The sequence below is a fragment of the Plodia interpunctella genome, chromosome 7 (assembly GCF_027563975.2).
Source record: "Plodia interpunctella isolate USDA-ARS_2022_Savannah chromosome 7, ilPloInte3.2, whole genome shotgun sequence".
In the NCBI taxonomy this organism is placed as follows: Eukaryota; Metazoa; Arthropoda; class Insecta; order Lepidoptera; family Pyralidae; genus Plodia; species Plodia interpunctella.
Window position 1 is genome coordinate 6139556 of NC_071300.1, and position 18958 is coordinate 6158513.

Genomic DNA, 18958 nt, shown 5'->3' on the forward strand with positions numbered 1-18958 from the left:
CTATTTAAGTCTGTTAACCTTTCTCAGCTAAACCGCTTAACCGATTTCGATGAAATTTGGTTCGCATGTAAGTTAAAAACCAGGTTTCAAATATAAGCTACTTTTTTCAAATTTAAAACCCCATACGAAATTTGTATAACAACAATTTCGCCGCGAGAGGAGACATAGCTATAATTATATACACAAAAATATATATAACAAAGAAAGTAGGCCACATATCGTTTCTTTATTATTCAAGTAGTTCTGATCTATCATTTTCAATCTCGATGCTCGATACATCGAGCATCATTAATCTTTATGGATTTAAGCTCTGAATTCTATATACGAGTAGGTACGATTGCTAGATAGCACTTCTCCTTCAATCTCTTTTAATGCTCCTATTGTATAGATTTTATTATTGAACCGCACAAGCTTCGTCGAAAAATTGTCGCAGCTGCTGAGATATTTTGACAAACAGAATTTACCTACCTATCCTTACATATTATAAAAAGATGTCGCGCCTCTCTGTACGATTGCGATAAACTCTAAAACTACCGAATGGATTTATGTACGGTTTTCACCAATAGATAGTGTGATTCCTGAGGAAGGTTTAGGTGTATAATTGAATATGATTATACCCAAGCGAAGCCGGGATGGGCCGCTAGGATATAGCATAGATAATGACATCGATTTATGTATAATAAGTTGCTCCATAATATTTAACTAAAATAAGGAAAATAATATTTTGGCTGCAATTTGTAAAAGATTTTTAATAAAAATATTACTATGTAGCGTGCATATCATAATGTCAGTTTGTTCCAGAAGCTATGGACCGGAGTAGAGCCGATATATCCGATACATACGACACATACATTACAACTTATGACACAACAAACGTATCGTCGCCGCATTTCACGACAATTAGCAATTTATTTGTTATAATCGCGATATTCTGAACAAAAGGTACGGCGTCATGCAATCACAAATTTATTACATGCACATGTTGAAATTGCAACAGTATATACGATACAAACGTGCCAATAATCAAACCACTCGAATGTATGTCCTATGACGATTTTAACACTCTCATCTGTAACGTAAAGTCTAAAATCTTAAACCTACATGGTATCCAAGCTGCATTGATTGCTTAACATCAGGTAACCCACATGCTCATGTACCCGGTACGGTATGTCAGTACCATCAAGTTAAATATTGTCCAATTAATAGTCTACGGAACTCCGTGTTCCAGAGTATTTAGTCGCGGGCAATTGTTATTAATTATGTCTTCAATAAAACAATAAATATTTACTTTTCTTCCCTATGTCAAAAATTTAAACATGTACCAACCGCTGCCAAACAATATAATTTATTAGGGTCCATTTCCTCTCTATACAATCAAAGAGAGTAAACAAGTAGAGATTTTTTATAATTTCCGCAACTGAAATCAGGTGGGCGTTAACAAATTCTTATCGCTTTGTTTGATGGATTGAGCAGTGTTGTTCAAAAAGAAATTACCATAAATGTTCACGAAATTGAGGGTTTGGAACGGTTGGTGTAATAAAAGGTAAATAATATTTCCGCGCACATTTATTTGAGTTATACCTAGCATGGATAGCAACAATCAGTAATGTGATTGGCCCAAAATCTAAAGATTGGTTTATATAGTTTTTATTATTTTATTTTAAGTCTTTCATTCTGGTCTGGGAGCGAAAGAAAAAGAAAAGAAGAAGATGAAACATAATCAGCAGCTGGCTCTCTTTCCGCGTAGATTCTAAACCAACAAGAGCGCATACCACTCCCACTACTACTCTGTCTACCCCGGTATAAATTAGTGATACTGTATTATATGTATTTTAGAGAGAAAATATTCACTGCCTATTCTTTCACATACAAATTAAACGAATCTCGAATGAAATGAAATCACTGAACTGAATGTTTGTTGCTAAAAGATTTTCGATTCATCGTTTCTGAGCCACCTTCGAACCCGGAGTTACTCGTCTAAATTAACTGTTCAAAGTGAAACTATTTGCCTTAGTTCAGTCAGTGATCAAAGTTCACGAAGACTGAGGTTTAGTTTCAATAGAGAAGGTTATTCAAAAAGTTTTAATCTACTTCCGAAATGAAAAATATATAATCTTTCCTAATTCCTTCGATTTCCTTCATTCATATAGCTCTATTACATTGTACAGTTTTATATATAGATTGAATAATAGACAGCTTTTTGCAAATGATGCGTGATCAGGCAACGCTGGAAGTTCTATAGTATCACGAACCATACATTTCACGTAAAACAAATTTGATTACGAAGATAATATGAATATTTTGCAGTCATAGATCAATCCTCTTATAGATAAGGTTTAAACTTATATTTATCAAAATCTTGTCATATTTTAGTTGTCTAAAAACCCTGGAAATTAGTACAAATATCTACCAATAATGGAAATTGATTTTCCGAATAGTGAGTGAGGGTTTATCAATCCTTATTGGAACACCACAGATAACTAATAATAGTTCGCTTCTAAATCACATGGTGATCTATTTTCCTATATTATATTTATATAAATAAACATTTATTCAAATCACGTTTCAGCCTTTTTCATCTAGATATGACTTCTGGGCACATTTATAAAATGGCGATGAGCAAAAACTACGCGAGTAGGATTTCAGAGGTTAAATAATTCAAGTTACATCAGCAAATCCCCAGGCGAAACGAGATTATCTTAAAACAGTTGTTTTGCACAAATTTCGCCTTTTACCTTGAATTGAGCATTTCTCGTGTGAGAGATTAATTTCATTATTAAATATTTTATGTAAGTACATCAGATATATATTATTGTTGTTGTTTGTAAACTGTATCCCATACAGGAATTTCTTCCCGTCACCCAAGTATTTGAAAGTTAACTATTTGAAGCAAAAATAAGACAGCGTTAATAAAAAAAAATCGATTCTGTTTAAAAATAGTGGTATACTACAAAATATAAATGTTTAGTCTTATGACTGACTGGTAAAAATGCGCCACATATGGCGTTAAGTGCAACAAAGTTTTAAATATTATCTACATTATTTACAGCTAATAAATGCTATGATACGCAATTTCAGGCAGTTCTCCCATACAATTTGGCTGCTTAGCTGATTGGTATATAGCTGATAGCTTAGCAATTAACACACTCGAAAAGATAACTTAGTAGTAGATATTAGTAGGTACTATGGAAAATCGAACTTTTTATTCACTGTAAAATTCTTTTGGAACTTGTACTGAGCATATACATATTTGACATGGATACTATGATTCTAATTTCAAATCTTCAATTCTCTCTCATATTTGAATGATTTCTAAACTTTTTAATTTGAGTAACTTTATCATAATGCTCTTTAGGATTCTGGACCCCAACGCCTGAAGAGGCGCTCTCAGATAAGAAAGAAAACGTTATAATCAACCTTGCGCGTTTTGCAGCAGCAATTAAATCCCTTCGCACGGAGGTAAGCTGGGAACAGAGCTCGAAGCTGTTTACCGTACTCGGAGAAGCCACTTATTACAAATTTACACGTGCCGCCGTGTATGGACACTCGACCCAAAAAGGAAAGTAGGTACAGTCATCCGTGAAAATTTGTGAATTTAGTTTTTCCAATAATTTAAAAAATTAAATAATCATAAAAATATTTGTCGATACTGTTAACAAATACTTATGGTTAAATTTTCAGTCATTTTATTTTAGTAAGTTCCTCTCTGAAATCAACATTACCAAAACATATATAAATAAAATACGAACTTACTTACAAATTGTAATATTCATTCAGCTGTTTTATCAAAAATTAGACTAGACTCGACATTAGCATGTCTTTTCCAATCAAATATTGATTTTCTTCGATACCTACTTACAAGCTTGTTTTGTTGAAATATTCATCATAAAGAGACTATTCCACCATAACGCTGCGGAATATCCTATGCTTGGATATTACGTCGTCAATAAAACATTCCGACATCATTCCAGGGTCGTTATGCGTAGTAACAATATCATTGATTGCTATTGTGTAGACAGACCGATATTAATGTTTTCAATGTTATAACCCATTATTGCCCTTTATTGTTGTTTTATCTATCCTATCAGGGACAGGACATGGATGGATAGGACATGACAGAGATGTCAGGACAATTCATAAGATAAGCTTGCGATTTCAACTCGGTTTCATACTGTACAATGTACAGGTGTACAAGTATACACACTGCCTCGATACAAAATGGGTAATAAAAAAGTTCACTTTCTTACATTAAAATATGAAAATAATTATTATTCTCTAAGGTACAAAAATCCAAAAAGAACGTAGACATTGTAATATATTATTTTTAATTAAAAACATGATGTATAAAATATACTTAGAAAGAAAGAAAGAAAGAAAGAAAGAAAGAAAGAAAGAAAGAAAGAAAGAAAACATTTATTTGCCAAAAACATGAGTACAAATGGTCAAAATGAATTAGACCTACACGTTTTACCGAATATAGGTATGCAAATATAATTAAATAAAGAGGAGCATGCTATCCACTACAAATCCAAAACAAACTATAATGAACTATAATGTACTATACTAGCCCTAAATTCTATCCGAGTCTATCATTAAAGAAATCATTTAAAGTATAATAACATTTATCAGTTAATAAAGACTTGAGGTGCTTTTTAAATAGATTTAAATTTAAGCTTTTATATTGATTTGGAATTTTGTTGTAAATTTTCGGTGCCATACATACTATGCTATTACCGAGTAAAGCAGTTTTTGATGGGTGCATGCATAATCGATAGATATCTCGATGATTCCTCAATACAACATCAGCTAGACGAGGGAATAAATGAGCATTGGTTTTCACAAATGTTGCTACCTCAAGTATGTAAAGTGACGGAAGTGTAAGAATTTTGTGTTCTTTAAAAAACGGCTGACAACTATCAGTGCTTTGGAGTCTAAACATTGCGCGAATACAGCGTTTTTGCATTTTAAAAGCTATATCCTTATCCGTCGAATTGCCCCAAAAAATTATTCCATATCTAAGTATTGATTCCACTAAACCATGATAAGCTGTAAGAAGCGCTTTTATGTTTAATTCATTTGAGAGTTTAAATAGTACAAACGCCGAACTACTAAGTCTTTTACTAAGACCATCTATATGGGGTTTCCAGTTTAATTTAGAATCTATAGTTAGCCCTAGAAATTTTGTTGAATCAACTTCTTTCAACACATGGCCTTGATATTCTATTTTATAATTTTCCGTATCAAGCGGTCTTTGACTAAAATGCATTATATTGGTTTTGTCAAGATTTATCTTTAAATTATTATTATCAAGCCATTCAATTATGGATGTTAAAGTTGCATTAATATCTAATTGATAAATATTTACATCATTACATTTTATTGTTACCGTGCTATCGTCCGCAAATAAAGTCATATTATGTTTGGTAGTGTTTGGAAGATCGTTAATATATATTATGAAAAGAAGGGGCCCAAGCACACTACCTTGTGGAACACCATATAATACAGAACGTTCAGTTGATAAGTAATGTTGTTCCGATTGTGTTTTAGGATTGAATTTTGAAATTTCTGTTAACTGTTTACGATTAGATAAATATGATTTTATTAAATTTAACACATTACCCCTAATTCCGTACGCTTCTAACTTGTGTAATAGTATGTCATGTTGAACATAGTCAAAAGCTTGTGTCATATCACAATATATAGAGCATATGGGTTTTCTGATGTTAACTTCAGTTAATACAATTTTCAAAAAATCATAGATGGCCATATTTATATTTTTATTACGACGAAACCCCTTTTGTTCATTACACAAAATTTTTTTATCTTCAAAATAGACGTTTAATTGGTTGGAAAAATGTTTTTCATAAACCTTTGAAAATATAGAATTTAAAGCTATAGGTCGATAATATTGCATTAGTTCTTTGTTATTTTTTTAATAAAGGTTTAATTATGGTAGTTTTTAAGTCTTGAGGGAAAACACCAGCTTCTATACTAAGGTTTATTAAGTGACTAACATGATGACATATATGTTCATTTACAGCTTTGAGTATTTTGGTTGAAACACCATCATACCCAACACTATCCGTATTTTTAAGTTCTTTTATAATTTTATAAACTTCCTCTGGTGAGCATGGTGCCATAAACATTGAATGTTGTCTATGGGTAATAGCAGATATGGTATTGGCTCGACTTCTTTTTTCTGGTTTGATTTTGTCAATGAAATAATTATTAAATGAATTAGCTATTTCCTCTGGATTTGTAATATAGTGATTATCAACTTTAATTCGACTTATTGTTTCTTTTGGTATGTTTAGTCTAGCTTGATTTATAATTTGCCATGTGGTTTTTGATTTGTTCTCGGACGTCATTATCTTATAATTATTTTGACTTAATTTTGTCAATTTAATAATTTTTTTAAACTGTTTCGTGTATCTTTTGTAATTTATTTTATTATTAAGAGTAGGCTTTGTTCTAAACTTCCACAAAAGACTTCTTTTCTTTTTACTACAATTTCTTAATCCTTTGGAAATCCAAGATTGTTTTCTATAGACATTGACTATAATCCGTTTTTTAGGAAAACATAAATCATAAAATAATATAAAAACTTCTGCAAAACTGTGATACGCAATATTGGGGTCCACCGTATTATATATTTCCGAAAAACTTAAGCGTTTTATACAGTCTATAAATTTATTAATATTTTCGACACTGTAATCTCGCACTGTTCTACGCCAAAACTTAAATCTTACAGTTTTTATAATAGGCAATTTAATAAGCTGAGCTGTGTGATCTGACAGACCGAAATCTAACACTTCCGTTATACAATTCTTTTTGAAATTATGAGCAAAATTATCAATACATGTCTGGCTTACTGGTCTAGTGACTTGTTTCAATGCTAATTTTAAATCATAACTATTTAATATACATTCAAATTCATTTTTTTCCTTAGTATTTTTCAGATTATCAATATTAAAGTCACCAGCAATTATTAATTGTTTTTGACTACATTTCGATATACCGTTTAAGACTTGTTCCAACTTTTGGAAAAAATCATATATATTTTTATAATCTGGCACCCTATATACACAAAGAATATTAAGTTTATAATCAATTAACTCAACCGCACAGCACTCGAATGTACTAGGAACACAATATTTTTTAACATTTATTTCTCTCCACTTATGCTCTTTCTTCACTAAAATACACGCTCCTCCTCGTTTGGAATTATTTCTACCATAACAAGCAGCTAAATTATAATTATGTAAGTTTAGGAAGGTCTCGTATCCAGTCTCCATGAAATGTTCAGTTATGCAAATGATGTCTACGTCTATTTTCTTATCAATGAGTTCTTGTAAAATAATGCAAAGCTCATCAGATTTATTTAATAACCCTGCAATGTTTTGATGTAAAATGTACAAAGCCTTAGTCTCGAAAAAATGAAGAATCCTCTTCTGGAGTATTATTTTCTAGTTGATTATTATTGTAATCTATATCTTTAATAAGATTTTTAATATCATTAAATATTATGCGCATTCCATTATTAGTTACAATTCCTGTTCGTAACAGGAATGTTGAATAATCGTAACCTATATTTTTATTTGAATCTAATATATAAGCATATCCATGACTATGTACATCCAGATATAATAGGTTATTAAAATTTTCAACTCTCCAATTAAACATATTATTTATTTGACTATATTTGTATGTGGGAAGACAAATAATGATGTTGGTATGTGTCAATTGTTGTAACATATCTCGAATGTAATATATGATATTAAAATAATTTTTAGTACTTTTAAAATCTTCATCTCCGATCATAATAATACAGTAGTCATTCTTATTAAAATGTGTCAATTTCGATTTGATATCTTTTAGTAATAATTTAGTGTTGCCATTTGTAGTAAGGTAATGACATATGTTATATGTTTTTAAGGTTTCTCTAGCAATTGAAAATATTTTATTCTGTTTGTTGCTGCTTAATATACATATTTTGTTTCTATTTTCCATTTTTTTTATTTTCGTGTTACTACTTTTGGAGCTTGTTTCACATTGATTTTTTGAGGATTCTGTTAATTCTATGTCACTTGAAATTTTTTGTGACTCTAATTCGTCTGAAACTGTTTGAGTTTTATTTTTACGTTTTTTGTTTTTCTTTTTCGGCGATGTTTTACGCAAAGTAACAGGACTACTAGCATTGCTATTATTGGCATCACATAAATTTTGTAACTCTTTGTTAGCACGTTTTAATTTACTATTTTCTTGATATAGCCTACATATTTCCTGTTGCGCACATTGTAATTCTGACTGAACAGTGGCCAAACGTTCCTTTAACTGTTTCATTTCATCTCCTTCCTCATCTGATATGCTTGGTAAGGTATTACTTGAATTATTATCTATTTCTAAGTTTGACACGAATATATCATCAGTTTGACACTCTGAGTCAGATTTCCTGCGACGAAACGAGTCTAAGAAGTTCATTTCAAATAAAATTGTTAAATTTATATATATAAAAACAGAGTTAATTTATGAAATAGGTAGGCTTTAACCACAAAATCTATTCTTATAACTATAGATAATTGATTAATATTATGAATATTAGTGTTATTCTAACTATGCCAATTGATGGCGACCTTAGTCCAGAAATAAATAAAATATGATAATGAATATGTTTGTTATAACTTTAGATCCTTTACTTTCAATTTTAATACAAAGTAAATTCTAGTAAACTGCATCAAAAATATATGTAAGTATTATTTCGTTCAATTGTGTACCAATATAACAGTTTCTGTTTTTTAGATGTGTGGGTAGAAAAAATATAAAATTGCAAATCCGTGATTGAACAATTAACTCCAATCGTATTTCTATGTGTGCTATAGGCTATAATATTCAATAATTTATATGTAATATGGATGGATCTGACCTTATCTCGATGCTTTATCAAACCAAATCCAGTGATTACTTCTCCGTACAACCGTGGCGTCGTCAGCAGCAATGACGAATTTACGCGCGTCTCGTTTAACACAATTTTTGTTCTATTTATTTTATACACCTAAGTCACAATAACACTTATTTACAGTCTCAGACAGTTAAATTTCAAGATAATTGTACGTTTAAAAAGTCCAGTTCTTTGTGAATAATTAACAGTTAGCAAAATTTTGAAGGGAAATGTCACTGTGAACGTTAAAATTTTGTTATTGAAAATAAGCACTTTAACACTACACTTAGATACCAAATTTTATGTTTTAATGATATTATAGAATAACTGAACAATATTAAACAACTTATTGCTATTATTTGCACGATTTTATATTTTTAATAAATTAAAGAACACAGAGACGATGTTAACAGTGGCTCAGCTGTCAAGTCTATTAAAATAAAAGAATGAATTAAAAGAAAAAAATGCTATTAAGATCGCTGGCGTTCTAAACGAAATCCAATTAAAAATAATGATTTCTACCAAAGTAATTGTCTGAAAGCCTTCTTCCTGTTTTATCTGTTTAAATATTTGATAACATAATTACTTTCAATGGGGTAAGCTTTTTACATTGGAATAAATTCAACCACATGAAAATCTTAATTTTTATAATGCTGTACTAGACATAATATTGCCTGCTATTTTATTTTTTTTTAAACTTCCAAAGTCAGGCATTTGTATATGTACTAGCGGCCCGGCCCGGTTTCGTTTATGTAAAACCATAATATTATAGACCTAAACCTTTCATAGGAAACACACTACCTATTTAACAATCCGCATCAAAGAAAAAATACATTTTTATTTGTGCCATTAAGACCCTTTGATAAGAGAACTAATTTCGGCGGAATAACTGGCCGAAACCGAAACTTTGACCCAAACTAAATTTTAAGTCCTAAACTCCCCGAAACTGAATATTTGGTTGGACACTAGTTTTATAGCTATTTAATTAATGAATTTGTAATACATTGACTGACTGCCATAAACTAAATCAACCAATGGAGCCGGTTTGACCACAACTTCGTCGATTATCTAGCTTAGTTATACGCATTTCTATGTAATTGTACTATTACGGGTACGAAACTATTGATCATGGAGAATAAAAGGTATGGTATATCATCCAAAACCAACCGAGTTTTTACGTTCACCTATAACAGTTAAAACACAAATCATGGCTAAAACCTAAAACCGTACAAAACTTTTTGTCGTATTATGCCAACTTACCTAATAAAACTGTCGGATTGCAATCTTAAGCAATTTATGGTTAATACTAAAATAGTATAGCAATTTAAAAAAAATTGACAGATAACGTAGTTGTCCTCGTTATCAAATTAAATAAGGTTTTAATGTATCGAAGAACAAATTTTCAACAAATAGAAAATCTTTTTTGGTTATAAGAAGACAAATTGGAGAAAATATCGACGGTTTATCCTTAAATAGAAGGGTTGGAGTGCCAATGAGTCTCACCGTGAATGTTTAATGTCGCGCAGAGCCAATGTGTTCGGATTGGCCCCGAGGTGGAAAAATATAAATACAGCGTTGAACGTAATTATAATACATTAAATGGTAAAAGTGTTCAGATATTTCAACCAATTTAAAAGAAATAAAACTTTTATTAAATCTATTGACAAATGTAACAAGAAGGAGGCAAAACAGACTTAAATCATATCGATATCTCATAAAATCCCAAAAGTAATAAAATGTCCAGTATTATTTTATATCGCCTGACGAGAGACATCTTATTAGGAAAGTTATAGCGATACATAAAAAATATTGCCTAAGTTCTTTGATAAATCAAATTGGAAATAAATTAGTTTATATATCTACTGTGTCCTATTATGTTTTTCCATGAGCTTATATTTTAAGGAGAAGCTTTTATTCTAATTTAATTTTGATTTGATTGAGAACAATTTTCCCAAAAGTATAGTATAGTTCCACAAGTATATTATATAAAACTTCATACTGTGAAATAAATCGATTTAAGTGACATCTACAAACTTTAATTAAAAACTAGTAAGAGAGTTAAAGACTAAACTAAGAAGAATTCCAAACCTGATTGGAGAGTAATTTTTATGGATGAGGCATTTACAAGATTTCCCGAACCAACAGCCATGAGGAATATAAGAAGTTAAAGAACAATTTTAGAATACGCGTGCCGTATAAAAATGGTGTCAAATTCTACCCAACATGAAAGTACTGCTTGTAAAATTCAATTAAATGAGTAAGGCAGCATAATATGTTACGAGCGAAAAGCGGGTTAATTTCCACGTCAAACTTCTAAGTTACGAAGTTAGACCTAGCGGACTCTTATGAATTTTGAATTAAGTTGCCAACTCTTCACAAATTCTTTAATAATACAATACCAGTTTTATTATTCATCTACAAAGAGTTTTCGATCCAGATAGGCGTAAAGCAAAACATTTTTTTGATGGTTAAATCATAAATAAAAAAGATATATACATATATCTATCTATACTTCTGATAAGGTTTTTAATTTCAATTGTTTTTATTATCAATACCACGTCGAGAATGTAAGTAAAATAATGCAATTAAACAAACATTATTGTGATTTAACTTTAAACAAGGAACCGAGAGCGAGTATTAAAATAAATGTACACCAGTAAGAAATATATAGTATAAAAAAGAACGTTTAAATGCATAAATCAGTCATGGAACACGGTGCTAAAATGTTCACTGGGTGATTTTTCCTTTACGTGAAAAATGTATGCGAGGTTTTACCGTGACTCCGTACATATTTTATTTGTTCACTGCGTATGTCTATGAAAATCACAAATTAAAATCCTGACGAAAAACTTGGCTGCGGACTATTTTTGGAACTAAATTTCCTTCTCATTCGTGTGTTTTCAAAATTATTCCTTTTTAAGGCAGCACCGGAAAAAAATTATAGATAGAATCACTTTGTTCTTCATCTCTCTGTCAAGACAGTTTTTCTCAGGAGCGCGTAGATGTAGCAAGTGATTTATTTCAAAGTAGCAGTTCTTAGGTTTATATTTATTTTATTATTTATACAAAGTTTCAAGAAAATCGGCCCAGTGATTTAACCGTGAAAGCGTGACAGATGCATATGTAATACCTATTACTATGAAATGGATACTTACAAGTAAATAAATCGACGCGATATTTTTTTTATTATAGTTATATATATCAACAGTTAAACTACTCCTGTGACTGCATAGAATATATGAACTTTCATAGTTATGTATGTATACGGAACCTCTGAGTGCGAGATCCCGCTCTTTGCAGTTTCTTATTTTTTATCGAATATTGTAACAAAAATTCCCACAACCCCACAAAATCGTTAGTAATTACCTGCACGATAGAAATCATAGTTAAATAAATAACACTTTTGTACTAATGTATATACAGGCTATATTGGAAACCTGCCAAATGTCGCCTATTAAAAGGTAAGTTGCGGACCAATTGAGTAAAATTGACGAAACATTAATTGACCCCATTTTGAGGTATGTCTACCTCAAAATGGGGTTTTTACTGTTTACAGAAATAACAATTCATGTGTATATATTTTTGTGAAATTGCTGTCTACTCTATCTAATACTATATCAGTCTTGTACAACTCGCGAACGTTTCGATGAATGTATTACTGTCATACTCAAAAATATAGTAAATACCACCGTACAAATTCGAGGGCAAAGGTTACTGAAAAAATAAAATAAAAAAGTATACAATTTAATTTAAAATAAATGTACTTCTATGCTGGTCTGGATACTAAAGAAAATCATAGACTATGGCAGCTGCTTCTCTTGATTGTAAAATTAAATCAAGGAAAAGTGCTGAAGAACTTATGATTATTCATATACACTGAAAAAAAAAATGGTTGCTAGTAGCTAAAAGTTTAGCTGCATATCACCAAAATCGAGTGACTACTAAACTGAGGGCTACAAGTAACTAAAACATGTTTTGTAAACAGAGTTTAGTAATATTATATTAACTTCTTTTAGGTAACTGTTGATAACTTAGTTTTGTTATTTGAACTAAACTGTTTGGCTGTCAATAGTGCTCCGGTAAAGTTGCTTTAGCAAAGTTACTTTGGCTAATTAAAGCTAAAGTGTTAAATAACTAGTAAATCTAACAGTTCAGTAAGAAATATTAAATTATTTGTTTAATAATTAATGTTAAGGTGTGGTTATCTCTTGCTAATCTGTTTCATTACTAGTAGACAAACACTTTATGTGGAGGTAACAGCATGGTTCGTTTACCTGCTCCTGTTGGTTTATTTACCAGTAGCTGGTCCTAGATCTGCTATTGGACCTGGATCTACAGGCCACCTTCAATATTATTGGGATGTACTGGATTGATATGATTAATCATATCAATCCAGTAAATCCCAATAATATTATCAAATGGTGTCCTGCCTTGTGGATGTATATACAGGTCTAACAGCCACCTTAACATAGGGATAACGGGCTAAGTGCAATAATGAATAAAAAAATGTATATTATATAAGTAATTTTTTTGAATTATTTATTTAAAATGTTCAAAAAAATAAAATAACACAATTTAATGTCTTGTCATTCACTCAAGAAAATCCAGATTATTAAATTTAAGTTACATACGCTGTAGTATCTCCATTGTATAATAACTGGTAATCAAACACCAATATATTATAAAACATAAATAGGGCTAATAAAAATAAAGAATAGTTAACCAAATATTAATAAGACATTGCTTAGCCCAAATTAATGTCAAACACATTACTTGAGTTTAAAATTTACCATTACAATCATAGTCTGTTTTCTTCATTTTATATAATTCAGTGCACACCGGGAGAGGCTAACTTTCAGGAATTCATTCCGTTTTCTTTGTAGCGAAGAAGTAGTCCTTTTCCTTCATTACATGAACTCAAAGTGTTGTATACTCCCTGAAATTTAAGAAACTATAGAGTGAACTAATAACAGTCCTCTTGTTTTCTTATTATATTGTTGATGCTCTGCCATACCAGGTTAATAAATAATAATAAAAATGGCTAAGTGCTAGTTGCTCGCCACGAAGGGTTCCATGTCATTATTATTACATATTATCGAGCAAAAAATGGCAAAAAAAGAACATTTATTTTATAGGAGGTGCTCCTTGTTAACTTATATTATTTATTTTTAGTACTTAAATTTATATATTCATTGAAGTAGGTATATATCACATTAATATTATAAATGTGAAAGTGGGTTTGTTTGGATGTTTGTCCGTTAATCACGCTGAAGCTACTGAACGGATTTTGATGAAATTTGGTATACAGACAGGGTATGAGCTAACTTAGGTGATAGGATACTTTTTGTCGAACGGGAACAGGATAAACGGGATGTAGAGCGAAACGAAGTTCGCGGGAAAAGCTAGTACTTAGTAATTAAATTGCAACTGTCTAGCCATTATGGTTCATGAGACACAGCCTAGTAATAGACAGACAAACAGATGGACGAAGCAAGTGAAATCTCAGTAATAAGATCCCGTTTTAATCCGTTTTACCTTAAAAAGTAAAAATGCTTACATTTGTATTTAAGTTTGGTACTTCCTCATTCTGTATATTTGTCCAAGTTCTGTAAGTTTTCAAGTCCTGATTCAGCAATATACTAGTAGGTAATGTATGGTGCTATCAGTAAGGATTGGCAAGTTATTGATACACACAGCATTTGATGATGCGATGATGCAGGGATGCTATCATCATGGATATTATGCTGTAAAAAAATATGAAATTATTATCCACACTATTAATAAAACATACACATCTTCGGGATATTTTATTAGTTAAGATTGGTAAAAACATATTGCTTACATCAGAGGTTAATCATAACAATTATTATCATCTTAACTGCAAACCAAAACTAGACTGATAACAATTGTGAAAAATATCTTAAAAATTCTAAGTCCTCTGGACTGACCCTTTCAGGGCACCCTTGTCTCCAGTAGCAAGCGGCGCGAATGGAACTTTGAATGAAGCGACCCGCCTCGCCCACTGGCGACAAGACACACTACGGGGCTTCCCTGCCGCTTTCGTGATACCCGATCCGGCAGCCCTCTGCGATACCTTCTCTGACCGCGCCAATATTTGATGATTGTTCGACTGAACATTAAACTAACACGAACTAAATAAAAATTAAACATTCACATACCTTTGAACAAATTTATGTACATTTCAAGACCCCATAAGCGCAAATAGTCACTCATAGGATCAGCGGAGGTCTCGTCTTGACCGTCTGCCATTGCACTATTTATTACGAAAACACGTTTACTAAGTTTTTTTTATATACATAATGTCGCTACAAATCTCCCGAAAACAATAGGAATGTGAAAATCAATTCGATTTGCCGCCTTCACCAGCCAAGCCACACAATAATGACCGAACGCAGAGAACGAGTTCTAACGTGAATCGCATATAACTTTAATGTACTGACTCGGACGCAGTGCTGCCAACAGTGCCAACTAGTTTTAACAATATTTTAATTAAATATTGTTAAACAGTTTTGTGATAATACTTACATTTTTATTTTAACTTCATACATTCGACATAGGCAAATATTAATCAAATGATGATTTAATGGCTGCTAGAAAAGTTTACTACAAATAAATAAATTGATGAATGTCCAAATAATGACTTTGATTGTGTTATCTATAAATAAATTCATGACAATGTTTTAATCAACATTGTATTAAATTTAAGTACATATGTTCGGTTACCAGCTATGAAACAGTTTGTTCTTGCAGCTAAAGTAGTTTGACTGGTTTATTTTAATAAATAATAGCTAAAATTTTGATTACTGATTATCAAGAACTGATTAGCTTATCTGGTTTGGGACATGCAGTTACATTGGTTTAGATAATTACAACCAAAGTTTGGTATCTATTAAAGAAATTTGCAAATAGCAAAACTGGTTCAGCTATTTCTTTTTTTCAGTGTAGACGATGGGCTAGCAACTATATCACCATTATCAATAAGCCCGCTACGCTAACCACGGCCTTCCTTCATCACTCTTGGTTCTGTCTACCCCGTAAAGGATACAGCCGTGACACTTTATCTGTGTAAAGTAAATTTCAGCCAAGCCAAGTAAATTTAGGGACGCCTAAGCCTGTTTTTGGTTTAATAGACAGGCAATCGAGCAGGAACCTCCTCAGAAGCAGATACCTCTGAATATATTAAACGCACTATGACTAGGTAACTAGTGATGCCGAACTATCGATAATTGTACTCTCTTGATAGTTTATAGGAGTATCGATATTATTGCTTATCAATAGTTTTCAAAACGATTAATAGGATCGAAAGTAATGCATACCGATAGTTTTGAATTCGACCGATACAATCAATAGTATCGACTGTAAACTCATCAAGGCGCAATACTAATAGTCCTATCGATAGTACCACTATTTATCATTGTCTGATATATCTTTGCACTAATATATCGATAATGACTTATCGATCAACATCTCACTATCTGAGAATGGTAGTAGCAAAGGCACATATTAGAATATATTAGTTTATGTGAAGGGCCTGTACATAATACCACACAGCTCAGTAACTAAACGAATACATGAATTTTAATGAACTTGTTCTTAGTTCAAAGGGTAATTTACTAAACTAACAAGTAACAACTACAAAGGTACTAGTTACTTATATCTATACAAAACTAATTTAAAATAATGTCATACTTTTACAGTATTATATAATAAAGTCATCGACTATTACTTTATTGTTATGTATATGTTACCTTTATAGAACATTATGGGTCGACAGTACCATAATGTTCTAGATATTTACATTAAAAGAAATAAACAAGTGTTATTGCGGAGTATAAGGACGACAAACACATAAAATACCAATTGATGATCATGTTTGCTACAACTCTCCCTGAAAAACAACGGAAATAGAAAAATATTCTTAATTTTCATGTATTTTCGTGGCTTCTCCTTTATTATTGTCATTTTGTTTTTAACTCAATACTTCAACATGATCTTGACCATGAATCACTTTATTGATTTGAGAAACCTTTATGCAAAAAAAATAGCTCCTGCGATCCACCGATAGGCTCAACTTATTTTTTCTTATCGAGAGTGTTTTTTCTATAATTTGTGTCAGATTTGATTCATGTTGGCTAAGGCAAAGAGTTAATAAACTGACATGACCGTCAAGACACTAATGTCAAATGTTGATTATGAAAACTACTATACATGAGTCAGATTGGTATACAAAATCATGTGGATTTGAACCTGGGAGATTTAGGCTTAATCACTTGACCACTACCGCCTCCAACTAGTCTATCTAGTGAAACTTTCCCATTTCCATCCACGAGAACTTGGATTTGTGACGAAAATGCCTTGATTTTCAATTTTGAAATTCAATCAAAGCGCTTGACTTTGTAGCTGAAGGCTGTGACGGCACGTGACACACACCAGTGCCGTATCACGACGCGGGCCGCGGTTCCGGCCGACTTTCAGCGGATGAGATTTACCGCGCTCCGCATTGTATCCCGAGAACTATTAGCGGTTCCTACACTCAATAACGCGTTTCTAAACTGTATAGTGGTAACAATGTTAATTTAGGACTACCTATAAGAGTGCTCATTGCTCACTCTTATTGTTGAATTTCGTCATACATTCTATTTGACAATAGCTGCTATAGTTTAGAAATTGTGTCAATTGTTTAAAGATTTGTTTTAGGTGAATTAAAATATTTAACCCTATAGAGTATATAAATAAATAAATAAATTATTTTCTATAGGACTATATAAATAAATAATAAAATATATAAATAAATAATGAAATATATAAATAAATAATAGCCAAACTTGGCTTCAAACGAAAGTTGGTTTCTGTAGTCAATTAAATATGAAAACTACAACGATGTACGATAAATATATTTTAATTATATATACATATATCTTCTCCCCTAATAAAAAATGTTAGTTATTCTCAAAGCGTTTAATAAGACCCCGAAACATTTATCTAACAAATTCAATCAAACAATAAGCTTACCAATTAAATGTTTTGGAAAGCAATATTAAATTAACTGACATTTCTCCGAATGTTTACCCCCGAAGTTGATCGACCGGAATTCAGCGTATCGAAATATTGACTTGACGAAATCAGGTCGCATCGGAATGGGCCATTGATCTCAACAATATTAGTTACTACGTTTTGTGAATTAAACTTTTTTACTTTTTAATCTTAGCGTGTCGATGTCAAATCCGCAAACGGTACAACACTGGCTAACAATTTCTTCCTTGCTGTCATCAAGTCATTAGTTTAGTTAATAAAATTAGTATAATTTAACGGTCTTCGAACATTATGCAGTTAGGTAGGTAAGTTTCATTATACATAAACCTAGAGTTTCCAATCCCATAATGAAAACCGCTTTGAAATTAGTACTCGTTGTTCAAAAAGAGTTAGGTCACAAATAATGCCAAAGGCGGAGAGCGGTTTTAATTAAACTTTCTCGTGATTTATTTTGCCTTAAATTTAAATATAGGATTAAAACTTATCATTAGAAGGGCGCTCGCTACTCACTAGCACCACCATTACAGTTTTGTCATTTTCTATTAATTAATAATGAAGACTAAAAAATACTACAGGAGAAATAATGCTTCCCTTGATAAACGATTTTGATACATAGCTTCAAGCTTTAAGGGGAAATCTCCGAGCGTTTCGACCGCTGTGGCCGCACCGTTATTATGATCTGTCAATTTTCTTGAGGAAGGAATCATTTCCAAAATCAATCATTCATAAAATTGACAATGATCACAGTACAGATTAATGATTTTAAAGACAGATAGTAAAACTGATTCTTGTCTTTGTTAAAATTGGAAAAAATGACAATGACGCGCCGCCGCAGCGGTCGAAACGCTCGGAAATTCATCCTTAAATATTATATTATTTTGGTATTATGTTTTCCGATGGCAGATGGCCGCTTAACAGCTCAGCTGGCTCCTTAACTTGGCTAAAAACAATGGTATTATTGATTGC

General features: G+C 31.5%; 1 protein-coding gene and 1 long non-coding RNA gene across 3 annotated transcripts in view; both read right to left on the reverse strand.

Moving 5' to 3' along the window:
• Positions 1–18958, reverse strand: part of LOC128671177 (uncharacterized protein) — a 90412-nt gene that overhangs the window by 61110 nt on the left and 10344 nt on the right. The gene's annotated exons all lie outside the window — the stretch shown is intronic.
• On the reverse strand, positions 13234–15879 carry LOC135309755 (uncharacterized). Its single transcript, XR_010369952.1, has 3 exons — positions 15118–15879; positions 14496–14682; positions 13234–13874 (listed from the first exon to the last, which is right to left on the reverse strand). It is a non-coding gene; the product is annotated as an uncharacterized LOC135309755 (long non-coding RNA).